The sequence below is a fragment of the Phocoena sinus genome, chromosome 1 (assembly GCF_008692025.1).
Source record: "Phocoena sinus isolate mPhoSin1 chromosome 1, mPhoSin1.pri, whole genome shotgun sequence".
Lineage (NCBI taxonomy): Eukaryota > Metazoa > Chordata > Mammalia > Artiodactyla > Phocoenidae > Phocoena > Phocoena sinus.
This window is the reverse complement of record NC_045763.1, coordinates 95369859-95383594: the sequence shown is the minus strand read 5'-3', so window position 1 is coordinate 95383594 and position 13736 is coordinate 95369859.

Sequence of the window (13736 nt, the reverse complement as noted above, 5' to 3'; positions counted from 1 at the left end):
TTTATGGCTCAGTGATATTCCATTGTATATATGTGCCACATCTTCCTTATCCATTCATCTGTCAATGGACACTTAGCTTTGCTTCCATGTCCTGGCTATTGTAAATAGAGCTGCAGTGAACATTGTGGTACATGACTCTTTTTGAATTATGGTTTTTTCAGGGTATATGCCCAATAGTGGGATTGCTAGGTCATATGGTAGTTCTATTTTTAGTTTTTTAAGGAACCTCCACACTATTCTCCATAGTGGCTGTATCAATTTTAATTCCCAACAACAGTGCAAGAGGGTTCCTTTTTCTCCACCCCCTCTCCAGCATTTATTGTGTCTAGATTTTTTGATGATGAACATTCTGACTGGTGTGAGGTGATACCTCATTGTAGTTTTGATTTGCTTTTCTCTAATGATTACTGATATTGAGCATCCTTTTATATGTTTGTTGGCAACCTGTATATCTTTTTTGGATAAATGTCTATTTAGGTCTTCTGCCCATTTTTGGATTGGGTTGTTTGTTTTTTTGATATTGAGCTGCATGGGCTGCTTCTAAATTTTTGACATTAATTCTTTGTCAGTTGCTTCATTTGCAAGAATTTCTCCCATTCTGAGAACTGATTGTATTTTAACAAACAATCCTATTATGCTTTCCCAGTAAAGTCATTTCTTTTTCTATGATAACCATTTCATACCTCTCATTCCTTCCAAAGGGAACAGACTGAGACACATACCCGTTCTATGATAAAACTGTGGTTCTGCATTGAAAGATACTCCCAAAGGTTGATATCCCTCAAGAGTTTAAATACACCAATTCTTCATTGCTGTCACTTACAACCCAAAGTCCTAAACCTCAAGATGGAGATGAAGGATTTTTAGCCCAGGAACAATACATTTTTGCCTTTCTGATACTTGTTTGAGAAGAGTTTGAATCTAGGCAGTCTTGAGCTTTCAGCCATTGAAATATCATTTGCTTATGGCTTGGGAGAAGATGCGTAAAATACTATTCTGTCTGGAAAGCAAGACTGTTGAAATGACTGTCCTACTTTAATTGGGATAAAACAGCTACTTTTATGGGGTTTTAGGATGTTAACTAATGTCACCGCTTAGGGACAATGCTCATCTAGGGCTACAGAGAGAGTCTAGCATTTTTACCTACTTTTAAGTATGTAACAACTCATTAAAAGATGTTGAATATTTAAATCCATACTGCAGTGGTGAATTTCAAGAAGGCAACATAAGTCCTATTGTATCACCACAAAAGAAATATTCTCTTCTATTCAATTAGTTTATTATATTTGACTATAATTTAATTATCACACTAAAATAATGTGTTTATAAATATCAGACTTATGAAACTGCCCCCCCCCTCAAATCCACCTTATCACAGGGGAAGGCTTCCTCCCACCCCACTCCCCTTTTTTTCTCAGGGGCAAATTGGTCCTTTAAAAGGAATTTCACAGTTTCTCTTGGTGGAAAAATTCTCAGACCTTCCCTCACCAACAGTCTCCCCCACTCCACTTGCAACTCTCATGACTAAGAGAGCTATCAAAGCAGATATGCCTCATGATAACTCCATAAACTGACCTGCCAGCCTCTACTTGTGTGCATCTGGCCTGCCTTCCCTTCTTTACGCCCAGAGAAGTACTCTTCTCCCATGAAGTCTTCCTCCTTTGCTGTGGATCTTCATTGTCACCTTTTAAGGATTTCCCTCCTTCTGTTTTCCTCCTTCATTATCAATATTTCCCTTTCTACTAGATCATTTCTATCAACAAACAAGCATGTTCTCTTATCTCCTCTCTTAGGAAAGAGAAAACAGCTCTTTTTTCACCCCAAATCGTCCTTTAAACCTCGCACATGTCACTGCTTTTCACAGTGAAGCTTTGCAAATACATTGTCTTTATTCACTGGATCCATTTCATTCTTTAACTCACTCCACTTCAGCTAAGTTGGAACTCCTGTTGTAAAGTTTACTCATTTTATTTATGATGTCAAATGCAATGCATACTTTTTGTATGTTTGACCTCTCAGCCACATCAACATAGTTCTCCATACTACATGAACTAGCTTTCTGATTGTAATGCTTGCCTAGCTTTCTGCACTCTTCACTCTCAAGTCATCTGGGATGTCCATCCTCTAAAGTTGGAATTCCTCAGACTCAAACATTACTTGGTTTTAAGTCATACCTGTATGCTTGACTCCCAAATTTAGACTCTCAGTTCTCTCTTTTGACATCTACATTCATATCTAACTATCCAACCGACTCTTCTATTAGGATACCTAACAGGCACTTCAGATATATTAGACCTTGAGATGGGCTGAATAATGGCCCCCAAAAATGTCTATGTCCTAATCCTCAGAACTGTGAATATGTTACCTTACATGGCAAAAGGAACTTTGCAGGTGAGACTAAATGAAGGATCTTATCCTAGATTATTATCCTGGTAGACCCGATGTCATCAAAATGGTCCTTATAAAAGGGAGAAAAGAAGGTCAAAGCCAGAGAAGGTGATATGACCATGGAGGCAGGAGAAAAGAGGGAGCCAAGGAGTGAGGACAGCCTCTAGAAACTGGAGAGGGAAAGGAAACAGATTGTCCCTTGGAGCCTCCAGAAGGAATCAGCCCTGCTGACATTTTGACTTTAGCTTAGTGAGATTGATTTTGGGCTTCTAACCTTCAGAACTATAAGAGAATACATTGTGTTGCTTTAAGATGCTAAGTATGTGGCAATTTGTTACAGCACCCATAGAAAACTAATACAGGTCTCAGTGTCGGAAATTAAATTGGGTTTTTAATCCATCCTCAAACCTGCTTCTCTGTAGTCTAAACTAATTCAGTAAATGGCACTATTATTTATGCAGTTTCTCAAACCAAAAACCAAGGAATCACCATTGATTTCTCTTTTTTCCTTAACCTCTTCCTCCAATTAATTAACAATTCCTATTAATTTAAATATCTCAAATATGTATATTTCACTATGGCCACCTTTGCCAAGTTACTATCTTTCTTTTCTGCAGAACCTAAATGGCCTTCTAAAAGTGATCTTTTAGGGAAAATCTCAAATATACACAAAATAAAGGAAATAGTATAATGAACCCTGTGTACTCATCACCCTGGTAAAACACTTACCAGTATATGTTGATCTTCTTCCTTCTTTCACCTCTCCTTTTATTTTCCTGGAGTATTTTAAAGCAAAACCCATGTATCATGTCAGTTCACCCACAAATACTTCATTATGTTTCTCTGATAAGAACAATTTTTGAAATAACCTCATTGCCATTTTCATACCTAAAAAGTAAACAATAATTTCTTAATATTTTTGATACAATTCATATTTGAATTTCCCTATTGCCTCAAATATGATTTTTACAAATGGGTCCCTTGAATCAGATCCAGTTAGGTACTCACATTGCATTCAGTTTTTATGTCTCTTAAGACTCTTTTAGTCTATAAAACCACCCCTCCCCATCATCACTGCCTTTCATACAACATTGATTTGTTGGAGAAATTAGGCCATTGTTTTTCTGTAGACTTCTCAGATTCTGGATTTGGCTGGTTGCTTCTTCATGGTGTTAACTTATTCCTTCATTCCCTTTACTTTCCATAAATCTAGAGGGCTGACTAGATTCAGATTCAATATTTTAGGCAAGTAAGCTTCCTGTTGCTTTCATCATGTTTTAAGACACATAGTAACGGTTTTCCCAATTTTAGTGATTAGTACATTTGATTCTGAGCATGTCAGCCTGATTCCTTCAATATAAAATTCTCCATTAACCACTCCCACCCTGGTTTTAGCAACTATGGATAATCATTGCAGAGATCTATTATTTCATTGTGGGTTGCGAAATGATGATTTTCTCATTCTATCATTTCTACTGCTTTATTTGCTGGAATTCTATAAATATTAAGAACTTTTCTTCACCAGTGGTAAAGAATCTGCCTTGCAGTGCAGGGGACGTGGGTTTGATTCCTAGTCAGGGAACTCGCATGCCTCAACAAGAATCCCATGTGCCTGCCACAACTAAGACCCGACACAGCCAAAAATAAATGAAAAAAAAAAATGGTTTCAAAATATATTTTGGGAGTAAAGCCCTCAGTATTTACAGCCAATCAAATGTGCCAAAGATGTCATATGAGTTAAGACTGACCTCTAATTTTCTGGTTTGAATAACTAACTGGTGGATAGAGGTGCAATATACTGAGACAGGAAGCCTTTGTGGAAAACAGCCATGGGGGAAGATGAGATAATCAAGGAGATATTGTAGGAAGTAGAAAATAGGGCCTCCATCTTGTTCATTACAATAACTTTTGAGATAAAAGGTGTCCCCAAAACAAGAAATGAGTTTTCTAAAATTTTAGAAATGGGAGAATATCTCAGCAAGTATTCAACCAGTTTCATATTTGAAATACCACATCTAGCACCCCAGTCATGTTGCAACACTGACTCAGGCGGCAACAGCAAATGTTATTACAGCAGCACATTTGTCCTAAAAGTTAAGGGTCTGTCAGTATTTCCATTATAAACTCCAATTTTCAGGGGTTTATAACTTGGCTATTTTCAAATCACATCAGGTTGAAACTTGCAAGTAATAAAACATTTTAAAAAATAGATTTAATGCATTTTTGTCAAGATCTAGTTAAAATATTACCTAATATTTCTGAGATAAAGTGACCTGCATTTAATATATTGTGAGACAAATGTTTAATTAAAAACATTTCCTATTTTAAGGTTTCTGGAAATAATTACACTATATAATAATGTTACATTTCAAATGGATAGACTAGATATGGATGGACCACAAACATTATACTAAAGCAATTTTAACACATTATAGCAGAACTTGGCTTATGCATTGCAGTTTTGGATGAATTTCTTCCCAGGAAAACTTGTTGTAAATTGGTTAAGGTTTTATTTGAGGAACAGTAACATGTTCAATTTTATTTTATAAATAGATATATATATATATTTTTGCCAGACAGAACTTAGTCTCAAAGTTATTGTTCAATTAAAAATATACTGTCTTGGGCTTCCCTGGTGGCGCAGTGGTTGAGAGTCCGCCTGCCGATGCAGGGGACGCGGGTTCGTGACCCGGTCCGGGAAGATCCCACATGCCGCGGAGCGGCTGGGCCCGTGAGCCATGGCCGCTGGGCCTGCGCGTCTGGAGCCTGTGCTCCGCGGCGGGAGAGGCCACAGCATTGAGAGGCCCGCGTAACGCAAAAAAAAAAAATATATATATATACTGTCTTCTCTTTGGGATACAGTATTTTGATTTCCTTTTAGTAATAGAATTTTCTAACATATGGGATGCCAAGTTCATCTAAGCCCTTTGTAAAATCAGTTAAGCCAGGAACTGTGCCTTAAAGTACAAAAACACTCTTCCCTTATGAGGAACAGGAAGAAACAGAGAGTGTTATAGAATAAAAACAATCAAATATTATATCCTAGGCAAGGTGCAGCATGTAAAGATGAATAAGGAAAGTTCTTTGCTCTCCAGGACAACAGAACTACACGAAAGCAGACACAGGTAAGACCCCAAAGAGTGAAGCAGGTAAAGTATGATGAGAGATTGTGAAGAGATTCCTTCCATCAGGGAAGAAAAGGAAATAGAATGGGAGGTGGAACTGAAGCAGGATCTTAAAGGTTGGACATGCAAAGGAAAAGGGACAAGATGGGCATTCTAGACAGGCAAGGGTGGCAGCATGAGCAAAGGAAAGGAGCCAGGAATTGCATGATGCTTACTGGGGTGATACCATCATGTTTCTCAGGAACCGAATCACATTTACCCAGCAGATGTTACCTTCTGGGTCTGTTTCAAGTATTTCTAGAAAGTCCGTGTGTGTGCACATGTATGTATATGTGATTAAGAAGGCAAATTAGTTGAATGCAAAATGGACCCCAATGGGTAAATTCCTTGATGATCAAATTTAATCCTAGAAAGAAACTTTCACATTAGGGGAAATTTGCTCATGGATTCTTCCTTGTAGTGACAAAAATATTCCAGTTGAATATAGAGAAAACTGATATCATAAAAAAGTAATTTTTCTATATATTTTAAAAAATGACATTGGGAGCATAACCCAAATGACTCAGTATCAAAATACTCATCCCATTTTGTTTGGAGAATTTCAGTCTTGGTTATAATCTCACTGAAAGAAACCTTTATGTGTGCAGAAATAAGGCCCACAGGATGCATTTATTCATACCATTTAAACATGAATTCAACTACATTTTAATGTTTTCTTTCTGGAAATTAATACTGCATATTATTTGGATCAATTATCTAATATTTTCTTTTTTCAGGGCTATCTTGAAACTTTTAAAAATCTGTAAACATCTGAAGTTTAAAAACAGTATTCATAAAAACAGTATTCATAAATTCATAAATTTATTCATAAAATAAATTTTAAAATATTAAAAATTGTACATTTTAAAATAAAATGTTAATTTTAAGAATAAATAATAATAAATACAAGCATTAAGAATATAACCAATCGTTTAATTTAAGAGAATAGTGTATGTCAAACTATCTTAGAAACAATTACCCATCATTAAAAAGACTGCATCAGAGTTGGCTTAGGCAGGAAAATAACTGATACAAAACAATACTTTTTGAATCTAAAGTATTAATAATGATAAATTTTGCTTACACTGATGGTCATATTGTTAGATTCTTTTCTTTCTCAGACATTTTGACTCTTCTGTATCTATCTTCTGGGCATTTTTTGACTTTCCAAACTGTCTCTCTCTCCCTTTCTTTTTGTTGAAAATCTATCTACTGCTGTTCTCCATGCATTTTCTTTTATGTAGCTTTCCCTCTTTCTCCCATGTAATCTATTATTAAACTTATACTTTTTCATACTTCTGAAATGCTGAGATATTTTATGAAAAACATTGATCCAACTTACACTAAAAGTGAACTCTGGTAGCATAAAGTGCATTCTATGCTTTTACATTGAAAATAAAACAATTCTTACTTGAAGTTGGAAAAAAACAAAACATAAATTAAATAGGAATTAAATATCTAAATTTTTAAATTAAATAATGAAAATAAAAGATAATTTGGGAGTATTTCCCCAACTTTCAATTTGGAAAAATCTTCTTAGTCAGAAAAGAAACTCAGAAGCAATTACAAAACTACTAGATTTGGATTCATTAAAATGGAAAAGTTCTGAGTGACCCAAAATTAATGAAGTAAAGGAAATTAAATGAATGAATTATAACACATATGATAGACTACTCCTAATTAACAAAGATCCTCCCAATACCTGTAAAATTCAATAGGAAAATTGGTAAAATAAACAGTAACTTCACAGAAAATGAAATGCAAAGGACCAATGAATATAAGGAAAGATTCTCAACTGCTAGAAGTTAGGGTAATAAAATTAACCATAAGAAGCTAGCATTTTTACCCATAAGATTAAAAAAACAAGATCAATAAAATCTAGGTGAGTGAGGGTATCAAGAAACAGACTTTTTGAGATATTTTTGGTGGGAATCTGTATTATGACAACCTTTCATAAAGCAATCTACCAGAATTTGTTAGAATTGAAAATAAGCAAAATACTTAGGGAAATCTATCCTAAAGATATGAAAATACCAGTATATGAGGTGATATTTATAAGGATATTAATTTAACATTTATTTATTAATTAATTTCTTGAGTGCATAATAGAGAAAATAATTTTGTTCTCTATAAAATGTAGATTTTTATTTGGAGAAAATCAATATAGAAGTAAAGAAATGAATAAAATAATTTCAAGTGGTAATAGTGCTATTTGGAAGATAAACATGTGGTGTGACAATTAAGTAAATTAAGAGTTGTAGAAGACAGCAGGATGCTATTTTTATAAAGTTCAAAAACAGGCATACATAAAAGTTGGAATGGAAAATACTCTAGGGGGTGAAACTATGGGTAATATGTTATTTTTTCTCATGTTTGAAATTTGCTGTGATCACCTTGCATTGCTTTCTTGATGAAAAAAATATATACTATTAAAATAGATGAATTTTTTTCAAAATGGTTCTTAGTAAAATCCTATCAAAATATATTGGTATGTAGCCTCACTCTGTGGTTGCTGCCTCTTACTGTAGTCTCTCATAAAACATATCTTTAATGAGCTTTACCCACTCAGAGCAGTAATTGAGAAGATCCTGCTCCTTTCCTTCCTCAAAGGAAGAAATGCAGACTCATGCTAATGCAAATGGACAAGATCAGGGGTGATCTCATGGCATAGACTGGGCAGCATGGATGATGACAGTGAATGAAGAGCACAGCAGTCTGTAATTCCTTCAGTGGCCTTTTGGCAGTTTTGTAGGATCTTGTCCACTGAGGCCTGGTGGGGAAGAGAAGACTGGCAGATACTCGTCAAACAGTAGTTGGGGAGAAATCTGACTAAACTTGTCAAAATATAGCCTTGGAAAAAAGTTTTCATAATCTTTAACAAATTAGACCTTGGTTTTATTTTCATTCTTTGTCATAAATTTTAGTCTTTCTCTTTTGTTCATAGAAATCCTGAAAAACAAGCCAATCATTCTGTAAGTCCTATCAACACTTTCATTTGTCTAATGCCTTGCAAAATTTTATTTCTAGAGATTCAACCAACTTCCTCTGACAAGCTTTATTCTGTGTGCTCAGGAAAAACTGGGAGACCTAGGAGAAGGCTCAATGGCTATAAACTGGCTAGGAATTATTCTAATAGTGTCAAGCTGAATCATTTGCACTGTCCATTAGTGTTATTATCAGTATCCCAGGTATTACTAAAATTTCCGTGTAGACAGTAGAAAGCCATTGATGGATCATGTTTGCAAATAACTCTCTAAGGAGCACTTGTTTCTCAAGCCATTGTCCTTGCCTAGAATGGCTACTCTGTCCTCTTATGTAAGTTCTATTTGATTTACAAGGTCCCTTTACTCAACAAATATTTATTGGATACCTACTTTGTGCCAGATAATGTTTCAGGCAATGTATAGACAATGATGAATGAGAGAGACAAGATTTCATCGCTTGTGAATCTTACGTTGTGAGAAAGACTATATACAAGTAAACAACTGAATTTCAGATAACAAGGGGAAAATGGTATCTGTGGTAGAAAAGAGGATTCTTTTCATCATGGTAATCAAGGAAAGCTACTCTGAGGTGACACTTGAGAACTGAGAGAGAGAGAGTGGAACATGCAGTCTAATGAAAGAATGTTCTGGGTGGAAAGTCCCTCAGGGAGATCTTGCCATGATTGTGAATCAGCAAGATGTGGTTCCATTCCTCCATTTTCAGTGAGAAGCTCTGATTCCCCCATTGTGCAGTGACCAAACTCTTATAATAGCAATTGTCTCTGTGATTCATTTGTTATTGAAAGTATGTTATATTATCATACTAGTTGTCTTTAAGAAGTTGAGATGCTTGCTCTCCACTTCAGACAGAGCTCCTTCAGGATAGGGACCTTGTCCTATGCTTCTTGATATACCAAAACCAAAAATAGTACTCTCATATAATAAGCATTAATAAACACTCACCGATGATCATGATCTGATGTGATGATCTATGCTGTTATCATGTTTTCAGGGAGCATATCCACTCTTGACTAAAGATAAAGTTGGATAGAGGGTAGTGAGAGGTTCTGGCTATTTAAAAAATACATCCGATAAATATATAGCGGTTCTGAAAAAACAAACAAGCAAAACTTAAGAATATGATGTTTAGAGATATATACACATATAGTAAAATTATGTATATAATTATATATTATACATATATTATATATAAAATACTTGGTTATGTTAGGTTATGCCTTTTATGTCCAAGTGGAGATGACAATTGAGCAGTTGAATATATGAGTCTGAAACTCAGTAGAAATGTCAGGGATGACAATACTAACTGGGGCGTCATCAGCATATAGATTGTACACTATTTAAAGTAATGAGACTGGATGAGATCACTTAGGAAGAGAATAGAAAGAAGGGTAAGTATAATTTGTAGTAGCAAAGAATTGCAAACAACTATTTATCAATAGAAAATTGGTTGAATAAATTACAGATTATGTATACTATACATTTTTATTTACTCTTACTAAGTTGTCTGACTTCAAGGAATATTCAGGATATGTATTTTGACCTAAAATAATTTTTGGAGTAATATGAATAATGTCTACATATTTGTAAAAAAAAACGACATAAATATGTGTACAAGTCTACATAGTAGAAAGATACATTCTAAACTAGGAGGAATGGGAGATCAACTTTTTCCTTCTAAATATATCTGTATTTCATTCATGCAGTTTTAAAAAATCTGATGATAAAGAGGGACATAAAACAAATGTGTCTTAACTATTTAGAATCTTAGAATGGATATTTATGACAATAGCAATATCCTATCAGTAATCCACTTATTCTACTTTTTGTGGCTTTGTATCCTTTCCCTTTTTTTTGGGTACATCTGCTCCCCCAGAACTTTGACACTTAACCTTTTGCACTGTCCACCCTTAGCTGGGGGACTGCCCTTAGGCTGTGGAAACAGTTATGCCTGCCCACATGAGAGCTGGGAAGTGCCTAGGAATTTATGTCCCTCTAGGGTCAGTTATTAGCCAACGTCTGATGGGTGAAAAGGTTTGAATGTTGCAGAGATGCTCTGGAGACAGCATAGGTCACACATTTCCCTAATAAGGGAGCAGCATGTGTAACTTATGCTGTCTCCAGAGCATCTCTGCAGGATTGAGACAAAGTTCCCTTTCTTGGGACTTGGCTTAATATCACATGTTAGCCAGATCTCCTTCCCTTCCTAGTCCTGCTTCCCAGCTGTCCTTCTAGCATTTTCTGGGAATACTTCCTGATAAACACTTTTACAAGATCCCAGTCTAAGACAGTGACGAGTCTATTTTAAGTGCCTACTGAAGTCACCTTAACTCTTGAGGACACAGGCATCATGGACAGGATATATAGTGTAGTAGTTTAGATGCTCAGAGTTTAGGTGATGAGTCCCAAGCTCTGCTACTTACTCTCCATGTGGCCTTGGGCAATTCACCCAACTCCATGCTTTGTTTTCTCATCTGTAAGATGGGATTGATAATAGAACTACTTTACAGAGCTATTTCAAGGAGTAAATAAAATAATGTACCTAAAGTGCATCTAGCATGTTAGGCACTCAATAATTATTTAAAAACTAATAAAGATGCTTGATGTAAGTATCATGACTATTTATCTCTATGTATGCTGTGGCATGTCTGACGAAAGAAGTTTCTTTTACATGAAAATTTATGATATGAAGTTTTCCTTGGGATGAAAGCCACTCTTTACAGAACATTATTTTATTATGTATGACTCATATGAAGTAAACAAAGTTAATACATCATTGATTTTAATGGGATTTTGCATACTATGATTAATATGCCATTACTGCATAAAAACATTCTACATGCTGAGAAGCGTAGCTGGTGCATTAGAATATCATTTGGCATAAAGTTTCAGCATATGCTACTTTCACTATGTGTCCCTATGAATGCTTTAACATCTGGTATAAATCAGATAATGAATCAAAAAATGAAAAATTATATCTCCCTAACAACCATATCACATATTTTAGCACTGAATAATATATCATTTTAATGTCTTGAATAACATCACTATTTATGGGGGTGGTGCAATGACCACATCCTTTATTGGTCTAGTTTTACTTTTAAGAATCTTGTCTTATTGCTTAGAGCAACTCAATTGTTCTGTCTTCTAACTACATAGAGCACCATCCTGAAGCCTATTTTTTCTTGGACCCAAGACCATGGAATTAATTTATATGTGAACCTATTTTATAATAATGTATGGGCTCTATGAAATTCCCCTGGTTGGGGTTTAAGCAAAGCTAGCTAATATTGAATTCTGTTTATTACAAACTGTACATTTCCTGCTAGTTTCTAATTTTATTTCATATAAAAATCCCCTTGTTGTAATTGCTGTCATTCTCTCTCTGTTTTCCCCTAATTATTCTAACTAGGGTAAATTCTCAGTCCCTCAGGAACTGTGTATTTAATCTGTGGATTTTCCAAGTCCTCTTTTTAATTCTTTTACTGTATATACTTAACCATTTAAATGTTTCCTATTTTTATAATTCACCAGATGATAAATAATGGTAGAGTGAGTTTGCATTAAAATAAGGAGTTTGTTATCTTTATAGAAATTCTTGGTAAAAGTCTAGCTCTAGTGAGTGCATAAAATGAATTATTTTACCATTTGGGGTTCTTAATCCTTTCTCTAATATCATATATAAGTTAAAGTTAAAACTCTGCACTTTTGTTTTTGTTTTTTTGCGGTACTCAGGGCTCTCACTGTTGTGGCCTCTCCCGTTGCGGAGCACAGGCTCCAGACGCGCAGGCCCAGCGGCCATGGCTCACGGGCCCAGCCGCTCCGCAAGCATGTGGGATCTTCCCGGACCGGGGCACGAACCCGTGTCCCCTGCATCGGCAGGCGGACTCTCAACCACTGCGCCACCAGGGAAGCCCTGCATTTTGTCCTTAAATATAATAGTTTCACCAAGAGCAAAGCTGCAAGTGTTTTTTTAAAAAAGGTCTAATGTCACCCCACTCCATACCACCCATTACTAAGCTGCACATCACTTGAGATAATGAAGGTTGGAAGGGTTTGTTCATAAATTTGAGACGATTAGGAAGTTCTTACATAGAAGAGCCTTTGAATAAGTTTAGAATCTAAGCTTAAAGGAGAGATTAAAGACAGGTAACAAAATAAGCAATTATTTTTAATCGATCAAAATAATCTTAGCTATGTTCTGAGCCCATGACTTCAGAAAAGCTTACCCTAAGGATATTGTGATGTAGGCAAAGTGTATGCATGGGAATCCTAACCTTTATTTAAGTGCTTCTCTCCTAACTTTCAGGTCTCTTTGACCCCAAGGTATTTTTTATGCTACCTTTGGCTCTAGAAAAATACTGATTATCCTCAATCCCACTATCTAACCACCTTCTGAATACTCAACTATTTTCCTTCCACTCTACACAGGCCAGAATTTCTATTCCCCTTTCCTATTGAATCTTTCCTGGTGACCAAAATAATAAAATAAATAGATTCATGCTAAAGGGTGGTTACAGCCACCTGTAAGTCTTACACTCCATTCCATTTTCCTTTAAAAAAAACCCACATTGAAAAGATCCATAAACCCAATGGAATTTATAATTTCTGGAAATCCAACAAAGGACAGAATGTTGTGCTACAGTGCGTTTTTGTAAAATAATGAACTCATATGATATTGGTAAGAAGAGGAACAATGTCAAAACATAATGTGGAAGTTCATTGATTCATATGTGACCATTCCCATCATTAATATTTAACACCACCAGGTAGCACCCACAGAACACAAAGTACACATACACAAGTAAATGCAGCTAGCCAGAGGAATATGTCACACCCTACTTTCTTCCTCTTGGCTCTGTTCAGCCACATGCTCTATGTCCTAGAAAGGTTTATTAAGCCTTCTCCCCATCTTTGTGCAATTGTTTTGTCTCTGTAACTCTTCCTTACGCTCTTTCATCAAGCTATCTTATTTACTGCAATGTTTATTTATTAGGGTTAACATCTTTTTAAACTGCTACTATTTTTATTAGAATTAGTGTTCTTAGTGTTCTTGGTTACAAAATTTCATAGATTGTGATGGTCCACCCAACCTAATTTTTCCTTATTTTTAGTGTATAATATTGCAGAATGTGAAGGTTTTTACAAATACATATATCACGCGACTACAGGAATGCCTGTA